Source organism: Heterocephalus glaber, unplaced genomic scaffold (assembly GCF_053883595.1).
Source record: "Heterocephalus glaber isolate CG9 unplaced genomic scaffold, H.glaber_assembly_v1.0 deba00000676, whole genome shotgun sequence".
Lineage (NCBI taxonomy): Eukaryota > Metazoa > Chordata > Mammalia > Rodentia > Bathyergidae > Heterocephalus > Heterocephalus glaber.
Genome location: NW_028258156.1, coordinates 2473339 through 2493757, shown reverse-complemented (window position 1 = coordinate 2493757; position 20419 = coordinate 2473339). Strand labels below are relative to the sequence as shown.

At 38.2% G+C, this 20419-nt stretch overlaps 1 protein-coding gene across 1 annotated transcript in view; it reads right to left on the bottom strand.

Moving 5' to 3' along the window:
• The window catches only part of Jazf1 (JAZF zinc finger 1), a 348619-nt gene that overhangs the window by 264433 nt on the left and 63767 nt on the right, over window positions 1-20419 (bottom strand). The window lies entirely within an intron of this gene.

Below are 20419 nucleotides of genomic sequence, written 5' to 3'. Positions count from 1 at the left end.
TCTCCCACCCTCCCCACCCTGACCCCACACTCCAGCCACAATGAAGTCCTTTACGTTCTAATGCACTGTGCTCTCCCTGCTCCAGCCTAGTGCTCACACTACCCCTCTGTTCTCTGACCTTCCTACTGCTTCTTTCTGAAGTCCCAGCTTAAATGACTCTTCTTTCAGGGAGCTGTCCCCAGCATTCCAAGTCTGTGTTAAATGCCCTTAATCCACACTGAAGTCAGCCTTGTATTTTACAATTATTTAGCATAGCAGCTTCCCCTTTATTGTCTCAAACCCAAAGTTTAAACTCCCTGTAATGGTCCAAATCTCTCCAGTCTCCACTGAAGCTATAATCCGAAATGTTTGGCATATTTGTAGGTGATGTCACAATGGGATTAGTGCCCTTTTAGAGAGATTCAGGAGGGAGTTTTTCTTCCTCCCTCTCTTGGCCAGTGAGGACACAGCATGAAGGAAGCTATCTGCCAACCAGGAACTGAATTTGAAGGCTCCTTGGTCTTGAACTTCCAGCCTCCAGAACTGTTAGTGTTTGTTGTGAAAGCCACCTGGGCTACGGTACAGTACTTTGTTCTAGCTGCCTAAAATAGGTGCAGGAAGCAAGGTTGTCTTTTCATCTTTACATCTTCAGCACCTAGCAAAGTCCCTGGCTCAACAGAGGCACTCAGCAACTCTCACGGGACATGAATAAATAATCACGACTTCCCTAATAGAATATAAAATTGGCTTTAAAAAGGAACTTTGTTCTCTTTTTATTTCAGAGTATCTTTTTACTAAAGCAGATCTCTGAACATTGGGATACCTCATAATGCATCCCACTGGGGATGACAGAATGCTAGAATCATGATTAAGCATTTGATGGTAACAGATGACTAATGATGGTGACAACGCCAACAGAGAACACTCCTGGCACAGTGACAAGTGTCGGGCACTATGTTGGCATATACTACACAGCATGTCATCTAATCATCAGTAAATGACCCCCAAGGTACTATTTATTACCCTTGAATGCATCAGGAAAGGTCCATAAGGGGAAGCACACTACTCATGCCCAAACTCCTCTTCTGGAACTACTCACAAAACAAAACAGAATGTTCTTAACTAAGTGTTCTTTCTCTCAGAGGCCATGACAGGCAACTGCAAGTCTCTACCTTTTCCTAATAAGCCACAGGGGAAAGTTAGGACAAGGATAGAGGGCTGCCAGCCATACTCTCTGGACTTAATGTTACTGATGACTTCTTGACCAATAATTTTTCCCAAATGTTCCATGTCTGGTCTTTTATCCATAGTCCCATTCCCATATTTCAACATTAAAGGGTTTGGGCCCTTAATTAAAACAACAACAACAACACCCAAAACTTGTGTTCAGGCTATCTGAAAAAAATTCTATGAAATTTTCAGTGTCTATTCACAACTTACAAGACTAAAACACATTTTTTTCAATAGCTAATGAATTCTACTTTAGAAAGGTTAAATCTTCTGAGTTTTGAAACATCACCAAAATAAGAGGAGGACTATGTCAGATGGCCAATCTTTTTAACATATTTTTAAAAGCTACCCAGTGACAAGATTTCAGAACTGGGAGCTGTACTTGGCCTCCAGGGATACTGGGAACAGCCATGGGAAGTTTCTGTGCTTGCTGGGAGGAGACACACACTAAACATTGTGTTCTTTTTAATGACTCTGATGATATATATCCAAGTCCTTAAAGTCAAGTTTTTGAAAGAGGCTTGCTTTATTCTGTTAATTAGTCTGAAATCCAATGTTGGAAGGAAGAGAAATGGACAGTATGTTCCATACTCCCCACTTATTAAAAGAAACAAGAGACAAGTTCTGAGGAAAGATGAGTGGAGAAACCCTTCAGCTTTAATAAATGAGACTAATACTTCTGTTCATAAATCAAGTTCAAAATAAACTATAAAACAGTACACAAGAGTAGTTTTATGAACCACAATCCTTACATGAACTCTGGGTTTTATGATTTAAAAAAATTTTTTTTGGTGTCTGGGATGGAACCCAGGGCCTCACATGTGCTGGGCAAGCACTTGGCTGCTGAGTTACACCCCCAGATCTGAACTCTGAGTTTTAGATTAACATCTCTGAACTTGCCGAGGGCTTCTATAATCAATTGAAATAATGTTTTATTTCTGAAACTATAATTATTCAGGTAGAATTTATGTACACATAACTAAGAAGATATAATTCATATGGAAAGAGTTTTCCCCTTATGGACAGAAGTGAATACTTTCAGATGCACAAAATTAGGTCTCAAATAATACAGTATAGTTCCACAAGTTTAATTTACTGTCCTGTATGTTAAGGCTCTATCAGCCCCATGATTAGTGTCCAAAGAAAAGGCTCAGTTTAACTAAGCTCACTACATGAGTGGGTGCCTGCATACTGTCATCACTCTAGATACAAAATTAAAAAGAATAAGTTTAGAATAGAAAAGAAAACAGAATCACAAGGTCACCACCAAAATGCAGTTTAAAAATCTCTTGCCAATATTCTGAGAAGCAAAGGTCTGATTAGAAGAAAAGAATCAGGGAAATAGCTGGACAAATGTTGCAGTTAGTGGTCACAGGTCCATTAAGGAACATGTTTGGGGCAGGAGTGTTTAAGTACTATCTTTATGCTGAGTTAAAAACTAGAAGGCCCAACAAAACCTAAACAGCACTCATCTACTTTTTTGATAAAGACAAAACTCTCACTTAATCTAACAGTGAGTTAGGAGTAGCAGTTATTTGTAGTTCATATGCTGTGAGTACCTCAAAAGATAATAATATAGTAATTTGTATGGAAGTGTTCACTTTCAGTATTGCTTTGAAGCACATTTAGTGATTTAATGAAGTAATCAGTCAAGTTTTTCAACTTACATGTTACAGGAGTATGAGAAATACAGGAGTTCCCTTTTTATGCTCACTGTAACATAATGATTTTGTAAACACCACAGCAGTGATTTCAAAAACAATGAACCTGATATTTCTGCCACTCAACGTTTCAATCTTTTAACCACTGCTATATGTCACAAATACAGCTCTATCATAGGCACAGTTATACATATATGTTATTTATTACATATTATATGCTGTGCATTATGTTTAGTCTACTGTACGAATATCTAACAAGATTAAGGTACACAAGAAGGTTTGAAAGGAAATCACAAAATGGACATGTTTAAATATTAAGCCCACAGAAAGTGTGTGTGAAATATATTCAACGATCTGTAAAAAACCCAAATACATAGGTTAACTACTTGAGGGAAATGTCATTCTTTTTCTTGGCTCAAAGAGGATCAATATGACCAGGGACCTTTTTAGACAGAAAACTTTTTGTTTTTAACAAAGCAAACCTAGAGGGACAAAACTCTAATTTTCTACGAGTTGTCTTATGAACTACAGATGAATAAGTAGTGCCGGGTGGGATGGGGCACCAACAGCCTAGTTCCCAGCATGTGCTACCACTATGGCCACCCACTATTCCTGTAAAGATGGTGGAGAGGAAGGTAGCTGATGGGAAAGTTCAGCCTGGGGTCAAACATGAAAATACAGTCAGAAAGAAGAGATGGGTGGTGGGGAATTGCTGTGGGCTCTGGAGCAGGACCCATTTGGTCCAAATTCATCTAACACTTACAGCATCATAACCAGGAGCAAAGGCCTTAATTTCTCAGGGTCCCAACCACAGAAACAGAGATAATAACACTATCTTCCTCCCAGGCTGTTGTGAGAATTAAATGACATTATATAAATAAAATACTAAGCAACAGTGCCTAATACATGCTGAGACACAGTGAATATAATAGTGATAATATAATATTTCTGGATTAATCATTCTATTTCTGGGTTAATTCCCATTGGACTAGATTGCTTCTCATTACCATATCCTTGGCAAAGTATACTGTATTATAAATATACAGGCACAATTTTTATAAAATAAATATATAAATACATATGTAATGATAGATCCTCATGATATATGTTGTTGGCTAAAAGGATTCTAAAATATTTACTACAAAGTCATATTTTGAAAAAAAATAGTACATTTACATATGTGATTGAAAAAAGCCTAGGAGATATACCAATTTGTGAGCACAGTCACTTCTGAATGATGTGATTATTATTCATGGCTTTAACTTTCTTTTCTTTTTCTTATTTGTCTTTCTTATGTTCTATATCTATATAAAAGACAAAAGAATGAAAATTTTCATACAAACTAAAAATCAGAAGCATGGGATGCTGCCGCTGATATACTGGAATGAGGACAAACACTTACAGAACCATCATCAGTGCAAGAAGCACATAATGACACACAACATGGCTCACAAAGGCAGGCACGGCCAGAGGACTTGGCTGGCAGAAAGAAGGTGAACCTGACTTTGAGCAACTGCCTAGCTATTTCCCAGCCATAGGCCTTGGTGAGTCACTTATTTTAGCTCTTAACATATGACCAATTGATATAACCATTTTTCACCTACACAATATTGGACATAGACCTTGCTGCTTCCTTTTTGAAACACTTTGGCTTAGCTACCAGCACCACCCTCTGCCTTTTTTCTCTCACCACATACCTTCTCAGTTTCCTTTTCTGGTTTCAGACCTCACTCACTCTACTGCTTTAATGCTGTCCACACTCTGACTATTCCCAAAAGCGTGTCTTCAGTCCTGACCTCTCCTTTGAATTCCAGACTTGAAAACTAACAACTGCCTGCTGGAGACCACCATTTGGAAGTCTAATGCAGTCTCGAATTCTATGGCCAACCCAAGATCCTTATGATCTCCACCACCCTCCAGAATCTGCTCTTGCACCTGAGCCTCATTGTAGTGAATAATAACCAATTTCTTCCAGTTGCTGAGGCCTAACACTCTCGAATCATCCTTGGCTTCTTTCTCTCATGCCTCACACTCCAACCCGTTGACCTTACCTCTAATATATACTCAGAATTTTACCACTCCCCACCACCTGCACAGCTACTGCCTGGGCATGTCCATGATCTCGTCACCGGATTATTGGAATACCCTCCACAAATCAGTCTCCCTGCTTCTTAGCCTTGTTCCTATTAGTGTATTCTGAACACAGCACCCAAAGTGTCCATCCATCATGTCACTCTTCTGCCTAACCCCAAGTGGCTCCCCATCTCCCATGGGGGAAATGCCCCAGTCCTGGTGCTAGTGCCATCACCCCCTACCCTCTTTCTCATCACTCCAGCCCAGTAGCCTCCTGGCAATTTCTTCATATGAAGCAGGCCATCACTGCAGTGTCCCTTGTCCTAGAGGTCCCCTCTCCCCGGTATGCTGTTCTCCTAGATGGACACCCTCTCACCTCCTTCATGTCATTTCACAAATACTTTCTCGCTTAGGCAACTACTCTGACCCCCCCTAGTTAATACCATGAAAACCTCCCCACCTCTCCTCTCCTTCCTTGTCTGACTTTTCTCTACAGCAGTTTCACTTCTCAACATAATTTGTATTTTATTCACTTCATTTATTTATCATCTGTCTCCTTGCAGCTAACACATAAATTCTGCAAAAGCAGAAAATCTTGATTGTATTCTTCCCAACTAGGACCTAGAAAATGGCAGACAGTAGACACCTAAAAATATTGATTGGTAAATAGTATTTAATGATTTGCCCTTACCTCTCACACAAAACAAAGACTGTGAAAGTAACTCCCAAATAATTTGGCACTTACATGTGGATCGTGCTGTTGTTATCCTGTTATTATATTGAAGATGTGTCCCAGTCCTGCCAGATGTGCCATGAATTAGTGATCCTTTGAACTATGGTCCCCTACTTCCTCTTTATCTATCTCAGTACAAAGGTTGGTGACTGAGAATTCCTGCAACACTAAGATTCTGGAAAGGTTCATAGATTATCTTCAGTTTCTAACCCTATAAACAATTATCTTAATCAAATTAGAAGGCTTTTCTCTATTAATTATATTGGTACATTTAAGGAATACAATATAATGACATTCATCACTGGAAATTTGCACCTTTACAGAATCCAACTTGGTTCTTATTTTTTACCCATTCCCCTGCCCTCCCTTCAACCCCTCCACCCCTCCCTATCTACAAAGACTTTGTTTCCATTTTTTCCTTTTCTCATATTAATTCCATTCCTTTCTTTCTTTTCCCCTACCCTTTCCATTTCCCCTTCCCTTTTGCACCTTTTCTTCCTATTTCACATTATCTATTATACCTTTTAGTCCTTATCTACACTGTTTCTCACATTAGAGAAATTATTCAGTAGTTATACATGTGTGTCCTATTTATTTCACTTAAGAGTATTGCCTCAATGTGCATCCGTTTAGCTATAAATCTCTCTAGTTTCTCATTCTTTATGGCTGAGTAATACTCCGTTTTATAAAAAAACAAAACAAAACATTTTCTTTATCCAGTCTCCAGCTGATGGGTAATTTTGTTTGTTTTTTAATGGAGAGGGACAAAGGGGAGGAGAAAAAGAGACTAAAAAATTAGATGTGATCACTTAAGATTCCAAAAGGTTTCTGATCTTCCTTTAATATGTATCAGAAGTACTGCTTCACGCCAAGGCTGTTCAAGGGTGAGGACTCTGTCCTTGACTTTTGGTTGGCCATGATGATACAACCATGTCCCATATAGGGTACATTTCAGTGTAAACTATCAAGAGACAATCACTCAATGACCTCCATCTGGAAATAAAGAGGATGTAAAATAAGCTATCACTTCAAGAGATACAGAAAATAGTATATTCTGTTATGACACTCCCAGAATTGCTTTTGGAGTCACCAAGCAGAAATGGTAGAGTTAGAAAACAAATGAGAATTCTCTTTTAAATGCAGGAATCACACAAAACTCAATTTGAAAATAAATTCACTATTCCATATTTCATCTGTATTAGAAATGGTTAAAGTTTTTCTCCATTCATTCAATAGAGCCCATGGCCTTTAGTGACCCGTCATAGTACCTTAGCTTGTACAACTAACATGTAGTTACTGCAGATAAACTGAAAAACACTGTGAATCCTGGTGAGGAAGGTAAATTAATCTAATTGGGCTGAACACATAGGGTCAAGTGGTTAAAACTGCATGTCAGGTCTCTGAACCCAGCAGCAACCGGCTCTATTGAGAAAATACACAGATTTGAGAATGAGGCAGTCATGTGGAGCTCACCTTTTGGTTTCATAAGAGGACTTCCTTCCTTGTACCCTCAGGCCCAGTAAGAAAGGAGTAACTTGTAGCATCACATCTTACTAAAGTCCCTAACATCAAAGGTGGAAAACTTAGCTTAATTGCAAGATTTTACTTATCGGCTACAAATCAAGCCTGCTTCTCTCATACAATGACACTTTCACACAGAGAGAAAGAAACACATAAGTTTCTAGAGAAAAACTTTCATTTTTCACTTTATATGAGTGATAGAATGAGAATTTCAGCTCTCATTCTTATCAACCCAGGCTTCTTTCCTCTTCATTAACACAAAACTAACAAGAAAAGAAGTTACTGTATTTGGCATTTGGACTCTCTTCTGGCAGCAACATGTTCCCAGGGAGGATCAAATGGGATGGAAAACTGTTTTAAAGATGATACAGAGGCAAGCACACATACAGGTCCCCTCAGGTATCAAGGACCTTCACAGGATGAGGTCTCCCAGTTGACTTCAGAATATGGAACTATTGAAACTAGGGTAAATGAACAAATTCACATCAGACCAAAGGATAACAAATAAAGAAATTCCCTAGTACGGCTCACATGATGACTTTTTCTTCCAAAAAGCTATAATTTTTTTTTTACTTGCTTTTGATATTGATTAAACTTCATAAAGTATTTTCATCACACACAAGTCAGGGTATCTGGAGTTAATGTTCCAATAGCCACTCACAACTTCTCGTACACCTGGCACACTGAGTGCCAATGGTCCAATTGCAGCATGTCATCATCACAATAAATAGAACTCTAGAGTAACAAGACAACAGCAAGTTCTTGGGAGACACAGGATCTGACACGTGTTAGTAACTCGTTACACATCCATGCCTTCTGCCAAGCAGAAGGAACACAGAATCACTTTTTAACACAAGTTTTATATGCCTTTCTTGATGAGGATCAAGTCCGGTATATTTATTTCATTCACCACATGGTCACTTCCCTGATAAAAAGGAGAGTCAGTGAATAAAAGCTATGTTAATATAGCAATATGCTTGAGAATTTTAAACAAACCAGTGAGGAAATCACTTATGGTTTTCATACCAAGCATACCTTTGACAGGTTGCATATAAATACTCCTTTCAACTCTGCACACCATGCACTCCATTATGAAATACTGTACTACACAGGAACAAGACACACATAATTCCACTGACTTCAGAAACACAGATTTGTATGTTTACACTTTCATCTACCATACAGGCCCCATGGTCTAGTGGATGAGCACAAGGCTGGGCCTGGAAGAATCTTAGAGCTCACAGAACTTTCCTAGTTCCCGCCAGACTCTGAGTTCCAGAAAGTTATTTAAATTACATCTCAGTTGCTTTACCTCTGGGAGAGGGAACAAAGGTGACTTCAAATTTATAATTGCAGCAGAAGCATCTAACGTTTGAGCAGTTCCAAATGGCTCAAACTTCAAACATAAAATTAATTTGTCATCTAAACCTTAAAATTAATTTGTCATTTAAATCAGTCTTAGAAGTAGACTTTAATTTGTCCCTCGAACATCAACCAATCCACAAACCTCCCACTAGGGTAAGTTTCCAGTGATTACTGAGTGAAGTACCTTTAGACAGTTCTCACCATGTGCAGAGTTTTACAACTCGTCTCCTGAAGCACTTCTGAGTATTTTAAAACCAGGTATCTTCTATTCAAATATTAATCCATGCAGTGGTGTTGGTGTTACAGGAAGAAGAGCAAAGTGCTATGGAGGGCTGAGAATGCTTTTGCTACCTGTAATCACTGTGCTTTTTTACTCCAATTGATGAAATCTAAGTTGTACACGTGTTTCATGGTGTGTACCATGAAATGGCCAGAAATGAGTCTACTTCACTTTGCTTAAGTCAAAAATTATACTGCAGTGGTCTAAGCCAGAGAGCACCATAGCAGACTAACAGGTTAAGTTAAAATGTAGTCAACCAAAGGTACAAGAAATAAAGGACATGATGAAAGTCACAACCTTATTAAAACAAAATGTCATTCTGTAGTGGTTCAAGAGAAAGAACAAAGTAATCACTACCATTACTGGACACATGTATTTAACTAACTTAGTTTGCTGTCAAAGAATTCAGACAGAGCTCTACTCTCAGACCCTAAGATTAAAACATTTTTATGATTTATTAAACTATTAGTGGCCTACAAATTAAACCAAAGTGACATAAGAATAAAGGTATCTATATAGCATCTTACCTGGGCACCTCTCACTTTCCTGAGCCAGGGAAACATGCTCTATATGGTTTGAAAAAATGACCTCCCAGGTATAGAGGCCCAATGAATGGGCCTGGTGGGTGGGAGGTAACAATTCTTCAGAGGACAGGGTTTTCCAGGAAAAAGAGTGATCATTAACCTGAGATACAACCTCAGTTCTACAACTGGTCCTCTAAACCATCTATCTCGCATCCATTTATTCATTCGACAAACACTTATTCAGCACCAACTCTGTGCCAGGCACTATGCTCAACATCGCTTTTTTCTAGTTCCTAGTCATACTCAGACCCAGTTAATTTCTTAACTGAATTAACACTGTGGTCTCTTTTCAAGTTTATCTTTCCATCAATGTTAAATATATTTGGACCCCCAAGTTACTACTTAGGAATCACCTAATGATGATGATCCTTTCATTACATTTTAGTGGCATGAGAGTTCACATCCTTGGTTTCCAAGTAAATTTAACCAGAGGTGAAAGATCTCTGAAATAAAAATTATAAAACAATGATGAAAGAAACTGAAGAGGAGAGAAAGAGAGAGAGAGAGAGAGAGAAATGGAAAGATATCCATGTCTTCTACATTTTGGGGGTTGAAGAATCCATGATGATAAATGTCCATATTATTCAAAGCAATCTACAGATATAATGCAATCTCTACTAAAATACCAATGATACTGATCACAGAAGTAGAAAAAAGCAATCCTAAAATTTATATGGAAGCTAAAAAAATCCAAATAGCAAAAACTATCTTGAGCAAAAGGAACAACACAAGAGGCATCACAATACCTAACTTCAAAATATATTACAGAACCACAGTAATCAAAACAGCATAGTACCAGTGTAAAAACAACACATAAAACAGTGGAACAAACAGAAAGCCTAGAAGTAAACCCAATCATCTACAGCCAAGTGATATTTGACAAAGTATTAGAAACACTGGATGCTAAGTCTCTTCAACAAAAAGTGCTGGGAAAATTAGATACACATATCCAGAAAAATGAAACTAGACTGCTATCTCTTACCACATACAAAAATCCCTCAAAATGGATTAAAGACTTAAACGTAAGGCCTGAAACCATAAACTATTTACAAGAGGGAAGCTATTTATAAAAGGGAAATGCTTCAAGATAAAGGAATGGGGAAAGATCTTTTGAATAAGACCCCAAAGGACAGGAAACAAAAGTAGAAAACAGACAAACAGAATTATATCAAACTAAAAGCATCTGTAGAAAAGGAAACAATCAAGAGTGAAGAGACAACCTATGGAACAGGAGAAAATATTTGTAAGCTACATATGTGGCTTGGAGTTAACAACCAGAATATATAAGGAACTCCAAGAACTCAATATCCAGAAAACCTAAATAATCTGATTAAAAATGAGCAGTAGACACACACAGATATTTTTCAAAAGAAAAATATAATTGGTGAGCAGTGATATGAAAATATGTTCAACAGCACTAATCATCAGGGAAAGTAAATTAAATCTAACTACCAGGAGATAACTAATATCAAAAAGACTAAAGTCAACAAGTGCTTGCAAGGATGTGGAGAAAAAGAGAACCCTGTTACAAGAAAATAGTATGGAGTTCCCTCAAATAATTAAAAATAGAATTATCATATTATCCAGCAATCCCACCATATATGCAAAAGAAATGCACTCACTATGTCCAAGAGACATCTACATTCTCATGTTTACTGCTGCACTATTCACAACAGCTAAGAAACAGGAGCAATCTAAGTGTCTATCAACTGATGAATGGATAAATAAATTATGATACATATATGCAACGAAATACTCTTCAGCCACAAAAGCATGAAATCCTGTCATTTGAGACAACATGGATGGAACTGGATCATTATGTTAGGTGAAAACATCCAGGCACAAAAAGACAAAACACTGAATGATCTCATTCATGGGTATGCTATAGCAAAGTTGCTCTCATAGAAGCTGAGAGTAGAAGGATGGTTACCAGAGGCTGAGGAGGGTAGCAGGGACAGGGGCACAGGGAAAGGTTGGTCAATGGGCCCTAAATTACAGTTAGATAGAAAGAATAAATTCTGGTGTTCTACTGTACAGTAGGGTGAATACAGACAACAATAATATACTATATATTTCAAAAATCTAGAAGAAAGTATTTTAAAATATTCTAACTACATAGAAATGATGCTTGAGGTGATAGATATGCTTATCTTGATTTAAACATCACACACTATAAACATATCAAAACACCAAATGGTACCCTATAAATATCATCTGGAATTTTTATGTATTAGTTTAGAAACAAATCTAATTGTCATTCAAAAAGAAGGAAATTCTACCATTTGCAGTAACATGGATAAGGCTAGATATGGTGCTATACACCTGCAATTTCAATACTCTGGAGGCTGAGGCAGGAGGATTGCTAAGAGTTAAAGGCCACCCTGGACTACACAGTGAGTTCAAGACCAGTCTGGTCTATATAGCCACACCTTGTCTCAAAAAAACTAAATAATAAAAAAAGGATAAACCTTAAGGGTATAATGGTAAGTGAAATTCACCAATCAGAGAAAGAAAAACACTGTATTATCCTGCTATATGTAGAATCTAAGAAAGTCAAATTCATAGGAATAGAGAGTAGAATTAGAATAGTGGTTGCCAGAGCCTGGGCGATGGGGAGGAGGAATGGAGAGATGTTGGTCAAAAGGTACAAATTTTCAGGTACAAGATGAATAACTGCACTGATCTAAGAACATCATGGTGACTACAGTTAACAATACTGTACTGTATACCTAGAACATGTTAGTAATAATTTTTAAAAAGAATGGCCTACCCCTTTCCTTATTCAGGCAACTCTCTAATATGATATTTCATCTGGTAATGATCTAAGCACTATCTCAATGTACACCCATCACCTCCCCATGAAAAAGCATCTGTAACAATAACAGCATTAAATACTACTATGAAGCACTTCCAATTATACCATCTCAGTCAGTCCTCAACAATGTGAAATAGCTATTAACTCATTTTGCACAAAAAAGGAAACCAAAGTTTGTACAAATAAACTAATTTGTCCTATATAATGCAACTAGTTAGTGGCTGAACTGGGACTCAAACCCTGCCAACAGGTTGCTAGACTAGGGGTTCTTCCATTCCTTCACCCTGCCAGACCTTACTCAAGAGTTAGCCATGAGAAACAGGTAGGATGCAATGATCTCATCTTGCCTGTCTGCTGAAGGCCAAATTGGCCCAAAAGTGAAGACAAAATCAACCTAGCCAAAAGAGATAGGAATTTAAGGCCTAGAATCGTAAATGGCCTAAGTGAATTTAAAAGAGTAGTATCTGATAAGGAGTTACCAGGAAAAAACCTAGAAAGAAACTGCATAGGTTAAATTGCATACTTCTCTAGATGTTAAGAAATTCTTGCACATCATACACATTAATCAGTAAAAAAGAAATATCACTCTGCTCCTTCAGGATTAGAATTTGAAAAGGACATGCTCACTTCGGCAGCACATATACTAGAATTTGAAAAGGACGGTTAAAAGACAAAAGTCAACTAAAAAGGTAAAAAAAATTAGGAAATCAAGAATTCGAGGGTTCTCAGAGAAAGATGCAAAATTCAGCAAATGAGGTGCGAAAGGACTGTGCTCTCTGTCCTGTGGGCCTAAGATGAAGACTCGGTAGTGCTCACATTGCTGCCATGGCAGCAGGGCTGCTCAGCCATCCGCAATGGCTACCCCTCTGAAAGCCTTGCCCAAGAAGGACTTTAAACTTCATCTAAAAGTTCTCTATGTTACCCTTAGTCTTGTGCAGAGAGCAGCAGAAAATACAATTAGTAAGTTTTTAAAAAAGTGGAGTGATGAGAATGCTTACAATCTGGCTCACAATTTCCTGAGGCCCTGTTGCAGTGAACTACTAGATCAGGTTGAAGAAAGGTAGGAAATTAATAGTCTTGGTCTGTTTTATGTTGATACAATCTGAGTATCAACGTATTTACAGACAAAAGGATATTCCCTTTTTTATTTAGCAAAGTAATGCTAATCTAATTAAATTGCAGTAAGTATTTCTTGCAAATCTATAGGCCTGCCTGCAGCCTTATTATGAGTAAAGGAACAGAAATAACAAACAGAAAATACTCATTTTATAAATGTGGTGTGGTAGCACACACTATAATCCCAGAACTCTAGAAGGCTGAGCAGGAGGATTAAAAATCTGAGCCTACCTTGGGCAACTGGGCAATTTAGCAAGACCCTGTCTCAAAATAAAAACTAAAAAGGGGCTGGAGCTGTGTGTCAGTGAAAATGCCCTGGACTCAACCCCCAGTATGGAAATGAAAGGAGGGGAAGGAAGAAGTGGGGAGGGAGAAAGAGGGAGGGGGAAAGGGAGGGGAGGAGAGGAGAGGAGGATGGATGCAGAACAAACAGAAAGAAGGAAGGACCTTATTTGCTTCCATATTTTATTTTTTTATTGGAGGTCTCTCTTTAGGGTTTTGTTAGTGTTTTGTTTCATGTTATTATTGGTTAATCTGTTGACTCATTAAGTTTTTTATTGAGACAGAATGTGTAATGCAGGATAACCCTTTGATTTTATGAGAAAATATAAAACTAAGTATATTAGGGTTTTCTAGAGAAGCAGAACCAATATAAAATATATGTATAATTTCACAAAAGGATTTATTAGGTAAACTTACTAGATTAGAGGTAAGAGTCACAGTGGTCATCTGCAGGATCACAGGCAGCAGAATCCAAAATGGCTATCTGCACGCTAGCTAAGATTCAGGAGCTACCAAAGGTCAAAGGCTTGAAAACTCACTGTAGAGCCACCGGTGTGAGTCTCTGTTGGAAAGCTGAAGAAACTGGAGACCAACATCCAAAGGCAATGGTGAAGACTGGAGCTTTTCCCAAACACAGGGAAGCATGTCCTTCTTTCCCTATATATTCTGTCCAAGCTATAAGCCTAGTGTTGGTGCTCATATCCAGAGTGGGTCTTCTTTCATTTTACTGACCTACTTGTCAAATCACAGACACAACCAGAAGTTACTAATCTGCTAGGCAGATCTTACTTAAATCAAGTTGATACATCACAATTAACATCACACCAGGCTTTTATAAAATATCATTGCTTTCTATCACATGACAGCTATGTCTGAGTTAGTAATAACACTTTGAGGAGGTTCCTTATTAGGAAAAGAAGAATAATCTATCTTTAAGTGGTTTTCTGAACATCCAATTAAATGATAAATCTGAAAGTGTTTTTTATTAGAGGGTATTATTACGATTATTAACATGGATATCTATGGATCAGGAAAGCTAGCAGCAAAAAAATAATTAAGGTATTTACCTCAAGCATCTTCCCAGGGATGCGCATGCACATGCAGTGTGTGTGCACATGTGTATGTGTTATCAGCAAGAGCAGGAAGAACATCTCCGTGCCCTCCACATGGTACCATTACCCAGGAAGAAGTATATTTCTGTGGGAATCAGAGTTCAAGGTCGAAACAAAACATGGGGCAGCTTCCTGTTACCTGCCCTGAATTGTGTAGATATTATGGTGCTATGCCAATATCTAATTTTTACTCCTTCCAATACTAGAGCTCTTTTTGCACTTTGACCCTGTTTCAAGAACTTGACTGGTGGAGAAAGAAGGTCACTGGAAATGTGGCAAAACTATGATTTTATGATCATGGAGTGTCCTCACACACACACACACACACACACACACACACACACACACACACCCATGATAATGCCATAAGTGGCTGTTGGAGAGATTTACTTAAAATAAGTAACACTAGGAAAGAACCAAAGAAATCTTACTGGCCTCCAAATGGGCAACAGAAAGGAACCAAAAGTTAGTGAAGGGGAAGTCACTAACATAACAATGGAGGGCAGTTTCATTAGCTTCATTTACTGAAGCAAAACTTGGCTGGGGGGGGGGGCACCTCATTATTCAAACCAAATGCTGATTTTGTAACAGTCACTTGAGTGAGGTGATAAACTGTTTCAATTTTCTTTCATTTTGAATTTGCAATGTTATAAAGGAGGCAAATTACCACATTAATAAAGGCACACTTGAAGTTTGTAAAGTTAGTTTGAAAAAGATCGGAATGTAGGAAACCTGTCTTCAAAAGTTTATTGCCAGAAGCACGTTGTTTTCATTTTTAATCAAGTGACAAAATAAATGCTATAGTGGGTTTAAGATAAAATCAATTATGGGAAGCAATGAAATTACCTTCTAATGATAATTAGCCCCAAGTCTTGATTACTACCAACTCAAATGATGTGGTCCCGAGGCACACAATATACTGTGTTCATCCATCTCCAGCAAGAGCAATGGCTGGGCCCCCTCCAGACTGACAGATAAGCCAGGAGCAGGACAAGGTGGCAGAGAAGGCCCACTATGCAGACCTGGAACGCTTAAGAGAAGACATTATGTCCATAAAAATTTGTATCAAGCACAAAGCTCACTTCAAAAAAACAAAAGGACCACTGATAATCTCCCTCTTAAAAATGATTACCCTCTCTTGTCAGAAGAATGACGAGGAGCTGATCCCAACCCCTGAAGAAAATGAAGCATCTCTAGGGAGCAACAGGGCCAGATCCTTGCCTGGGTGATGACAGTGAACACAGGAATGAAGCTCAAGGAGATGATCCCAGCCTCCTGGACAATTCCAAAGGAAAGAGAGATGGCTGCCGGACTGTGGGGAGGTGACAGAACCATGTGGCACAGTTACCAGGTGCTCCAAGTCCACACCAATGAACTGCCATCCTATAAGCCAGGGGTGGTGAACCTATGGCCCACATGTCTCAGGGGTATGCTTGTATCATTGAAAGCTCTAAGAGGTTCACCATCACTGCTAAAGTCAATGTTGTGGAACCAATAAGTTGTTTCTGCTGCTTTATGCAGACAGGACTATCTCACTTTAGAGACCATGATGATCACCACCTTCATTTTACAAACAGGACTTAGCAGGTAGAGTGAGTCCTCATGGAACTGACCAATGGCAAAGCTACTTCAGCCCATGTTCCTGACTCCTCCCTCCTTTCTTCCCTTCCTGGGACAGCTGGCAAGCTCTGAACAGCCACCAACAAAGGCTACTGAAAAATCATGGCAGGTCATCTCTGTTATGAGAGGACACACTCTTCTCTTCCCTTCAACACCAGATAAATGCAAAAGAAAATCGACAGTCACATTGCAGCTGTAAATCCTGACCAAAACCTACTGCTGACCAGGCACTGTGTTAGGTCACCTCTTATAATGCTTATGATCCATGATGGACTTATAACTCCACTTTACTGAATAACAAAGCTTACAGAAGTAAAGCAAGGTGCTAATGCTCATACTAATAGATCAGTGGCAGTCTTAGATTCAGACCAGTTTTCTAGCACTTTCTACTGCACTCAAAGTTTTGCTGAAGGACAAGCTCCTTAATCAGCTGACTAGCAAAGAAGCACATACAGCTTTGTCTGGTGAAAATAACTGAACTATTACATAAGAAATAAACATCCTGAACAATGGTAATAATGCTTCTAAAATCTCAGTATAAGCATGGACCCTTATTTAAGGAGAGAAGTTTCTTACAAAATTCTTATTTTTCACTCTAAAAATCTTTGTTCCACAGATCTTAAGAAATTTTGTTTCTTCTCCTTTTTTGTTTTTTTGAGCAAAAACAAATCTACACAAGCAGAAGAGAAGGATGAGGGAAAGGTCAGCAAGCAGGGAGAACTTTCCACACAGAATGGGCACTGAAGTGCAAGCCCACCAACTGGACTATGGAGAACTTTGTTATTCCAGTTCACAGCCCTCCTGTAGTTGGACAGCCTCCCCTAATGCTTTCACCTTCTGGCAACCACCTGCCACCTTTACCTTCTGGAAACACAGGCACTCAGCCAACGTAGAGAATTCTGCTTGCTGAACTGAACACAAATACGTCTCATATTCCAGTCTGAACACAGCCCTGAAAAGCAGAACTCCCTTTAGTGCTACTGACATCTCTACAAGTTGTTCCCTTCTGCTTGTGGGGAGGCTAGCCTCTGTAATGGTAGAACATTCCAAAAAAGTCTGTTCTTAACCAAGGAAGACCTACGGCTTTGAGCCTGCTTCCCTCAATGTATAGACTAGACAAACAGAAACACCAGTCAGGCAAGCTGGGCAGAGTATGACCAATTTCATTTTCTTAGAGATATTTTAGAGATTTACAAGTGGTTTCAGGATCTGGGAATATGAAAAATGAATACAGTATGTGTTCTGCCTTGAAGAGCACAAGTCCAGTACATCTCAGACAATGGTCTCTTCAAAAGGTGACTGTGATATTAATGTGATCAGTGCATGAACACAGGGGTTTAGCAGGTGATATAAGAAAATGGGATGAGGGCCTGGGGTGTAGCTTAATGGTAGATCACTTGTCTAGCATGCATGAGGCCCTGGATTTGATCTTCATCACCCAAAAGAAAGAAAGAAAGTAGGGACAGGACAAGAGAATTAAAGAAGCTAGCAAAAGGTCCTCATGGACTGGGCTTATAAGATGGATAGTTTTCCAGGCAGAGAAATGGGAGGTGGAGGGACATTCCCAACAGAAGGGACAGTGTGTTCAAAGACTCATTTTATGAAGTGGCCTGTAGCCCAGTGAGTAAAGACAAACAATGTCTGTATAAGAGGGGAGGCAGAGATGAGCAAAAGAAGGGTCTCAGATTATTACAAAAGTTTCCAAGGCATCTAGGAAGCAAGGGATACAGAATTTAAGGCAGCAAATTGACATACTGAGGTTATATACTTTTTTAAGTGATTCTGGCAGACATGTTAAGCGTGGGCAGGAGTCTATATCAGTGCTGCACAAAAGGAATGAAATGAAAGCCACAGAGCCAAGCCATATACATAATTTTAAATTTTCTATTAGCCACATTTAAGATAGGAAATAAGTGAAATTAATTTAATAATATATTTTAAATCCTCAAGTCTAAACTATTATCATTCAACATGTAATGAATGTCTTTAAAATTATGAAGTAACTTACATTTTTTTGTGTGTGCTAAGTCTTCTAAATCAGGAACACTTGCAGGAATCTCAATGAGACTAGCCATGCTGTAAGTGCTCAAAGCCAATGTGGCCAATGACTGCCATACCAGACAGCACAGTTCCAGATAAACCACAAGACCACTGAAGAGGTTGCAGTCAATAGTCCAAATGCAAGACGATCAAGCTCTGGGGAAATCTTTCTGGCTGTTGGATATATGTTAAACTATGACTAAATGAAAAATTTTAAATATGTAACTGTAAAAACTTGTGAGGTAATAATTTACATGGTTTAAAAAAAAATAATCCAATAGAGTACAATGTACAGTGCTGCTTTCATCCTCTATCTACCCCTTCCCTGTCCATGCCCTACCCACCCACCTGCTAGATGTAACCACTTTTATCGACATCCTCTTTTTGTTTGTATTGATTCTTCAATATTTTCTCCATGCAGATATAGCAGAGGTAAATAAATTCAAATTTTATCTCCTTTCTATATCAAAGAAAGAATACTATGTATTGTTTTTTTCCTTGCTTTCTTCATTTAATAACATACCTTTGAGATCTTTCCAGATAAATATATATAAACAGTTTCCATGTTCTCTTTAAAATGCACAATATTCCACTGTATGGATGGAACATGGTTTATTTAGCCAGTCTTCTACTAATGGATACTTGACTTGTTTCCAATATTTTCTATTACAAGCAATGGTCTAATGGAAAACCTCCTATGTACATCACTTTATATGTATTCAGATGTATCTGCAGGAAAAATTGCCGGCGCCAGATTGCTGGGTCAAAGGGTAATTGCATTTGTAATCTTGATAGATACTGCCAACCTGTGTTTCAGATGGTTTGTGCCATTTTGTGCTGCCCTAAGAAGTACAATACTAATTTTCCCACACCTGTTCAACAATGTATAATTGTCACACTTTAGAATTTTTGCCAATCTGATAAAATGAAAAGCACTACTTCAGCATAGTTTAAATTTACATTTCTTGTATTCTGTGTGAGTGAACATTTTTTTCTTAGGTTAAAAGACAATGTATTTCTTATTTTGTGAATAATCTATTCCTGTTCTTTGCCTTTTTTCTATTGGTCTGTAAAGTCTGTCTTACTAATATGTAGGAGCTCTTTATATAAAGAGATTAACCTTTTGTCCACTGTAAATAGTTTTTTCCTGCTTATCATCTGTCTTTTGAATTTGCTTACGGTGTTTTTAAAAATATCAGGTAAAATTGTTTTATTTGTATTTAGTCAAATTTATCATCTTCTTCTTTTATTGTTTCTGGATTTTGAGTCAGTTTAAAAGCCCTTCTTTTCAAGGTTATAAGGGTTTCACCCATATTTTCTTTTCTGATGATTTTAAGTAAAACCAAATATACATTCACATTTTGAAATCCTTTTCAAAAATATCAATTTTCTGCTCAGTGGTAGAGCACTTGTATAGTACACGCAAGGCCCTGGGTTTGATCCCAGCACTACCCACATGTACATACAAGACCAATTTTCACTTTTTACAACTGAAGTAGACCAGACATTTTCTAAATTGCCTTCCTGATTTCTTCTTCCTTTTTTTCCTTTTCCACAATGCTTTTGCATATCACACTCATCATCACATGAAGTTAATTGATCAAGCTGGAGTTCATCTGAATGGCATGAGACAGGGACAAACTTCTTATTTCTCTGGACATCTACCCACTTGGCCCAATACCATACCAAAAGTTTCACGGTTAGCCCGCCGGAAACAATTTTTTTTTTTTTCTAGGTACTGGGGATTGAACTCAGGTCCTTGCGCTTGCACAGCAGGCGGCGAAACCACTGAGCTAAATCCCCGGCCCCTGGAAACAATTTTTAAATAATATTTTCTTTGTGTAAACATATCTTATAAACTCATGGTTCTAATTCGCTCATCTAGACACTACAGAGGTAAACAGAATTTAGGTTATTCAATTATTTGTGGGAACTGCCAAGTTTTGTGAAGCTGAATTCATCACCATCAATATCTTTTAAGCAGATGCCTGACTTGAAGAGATACACA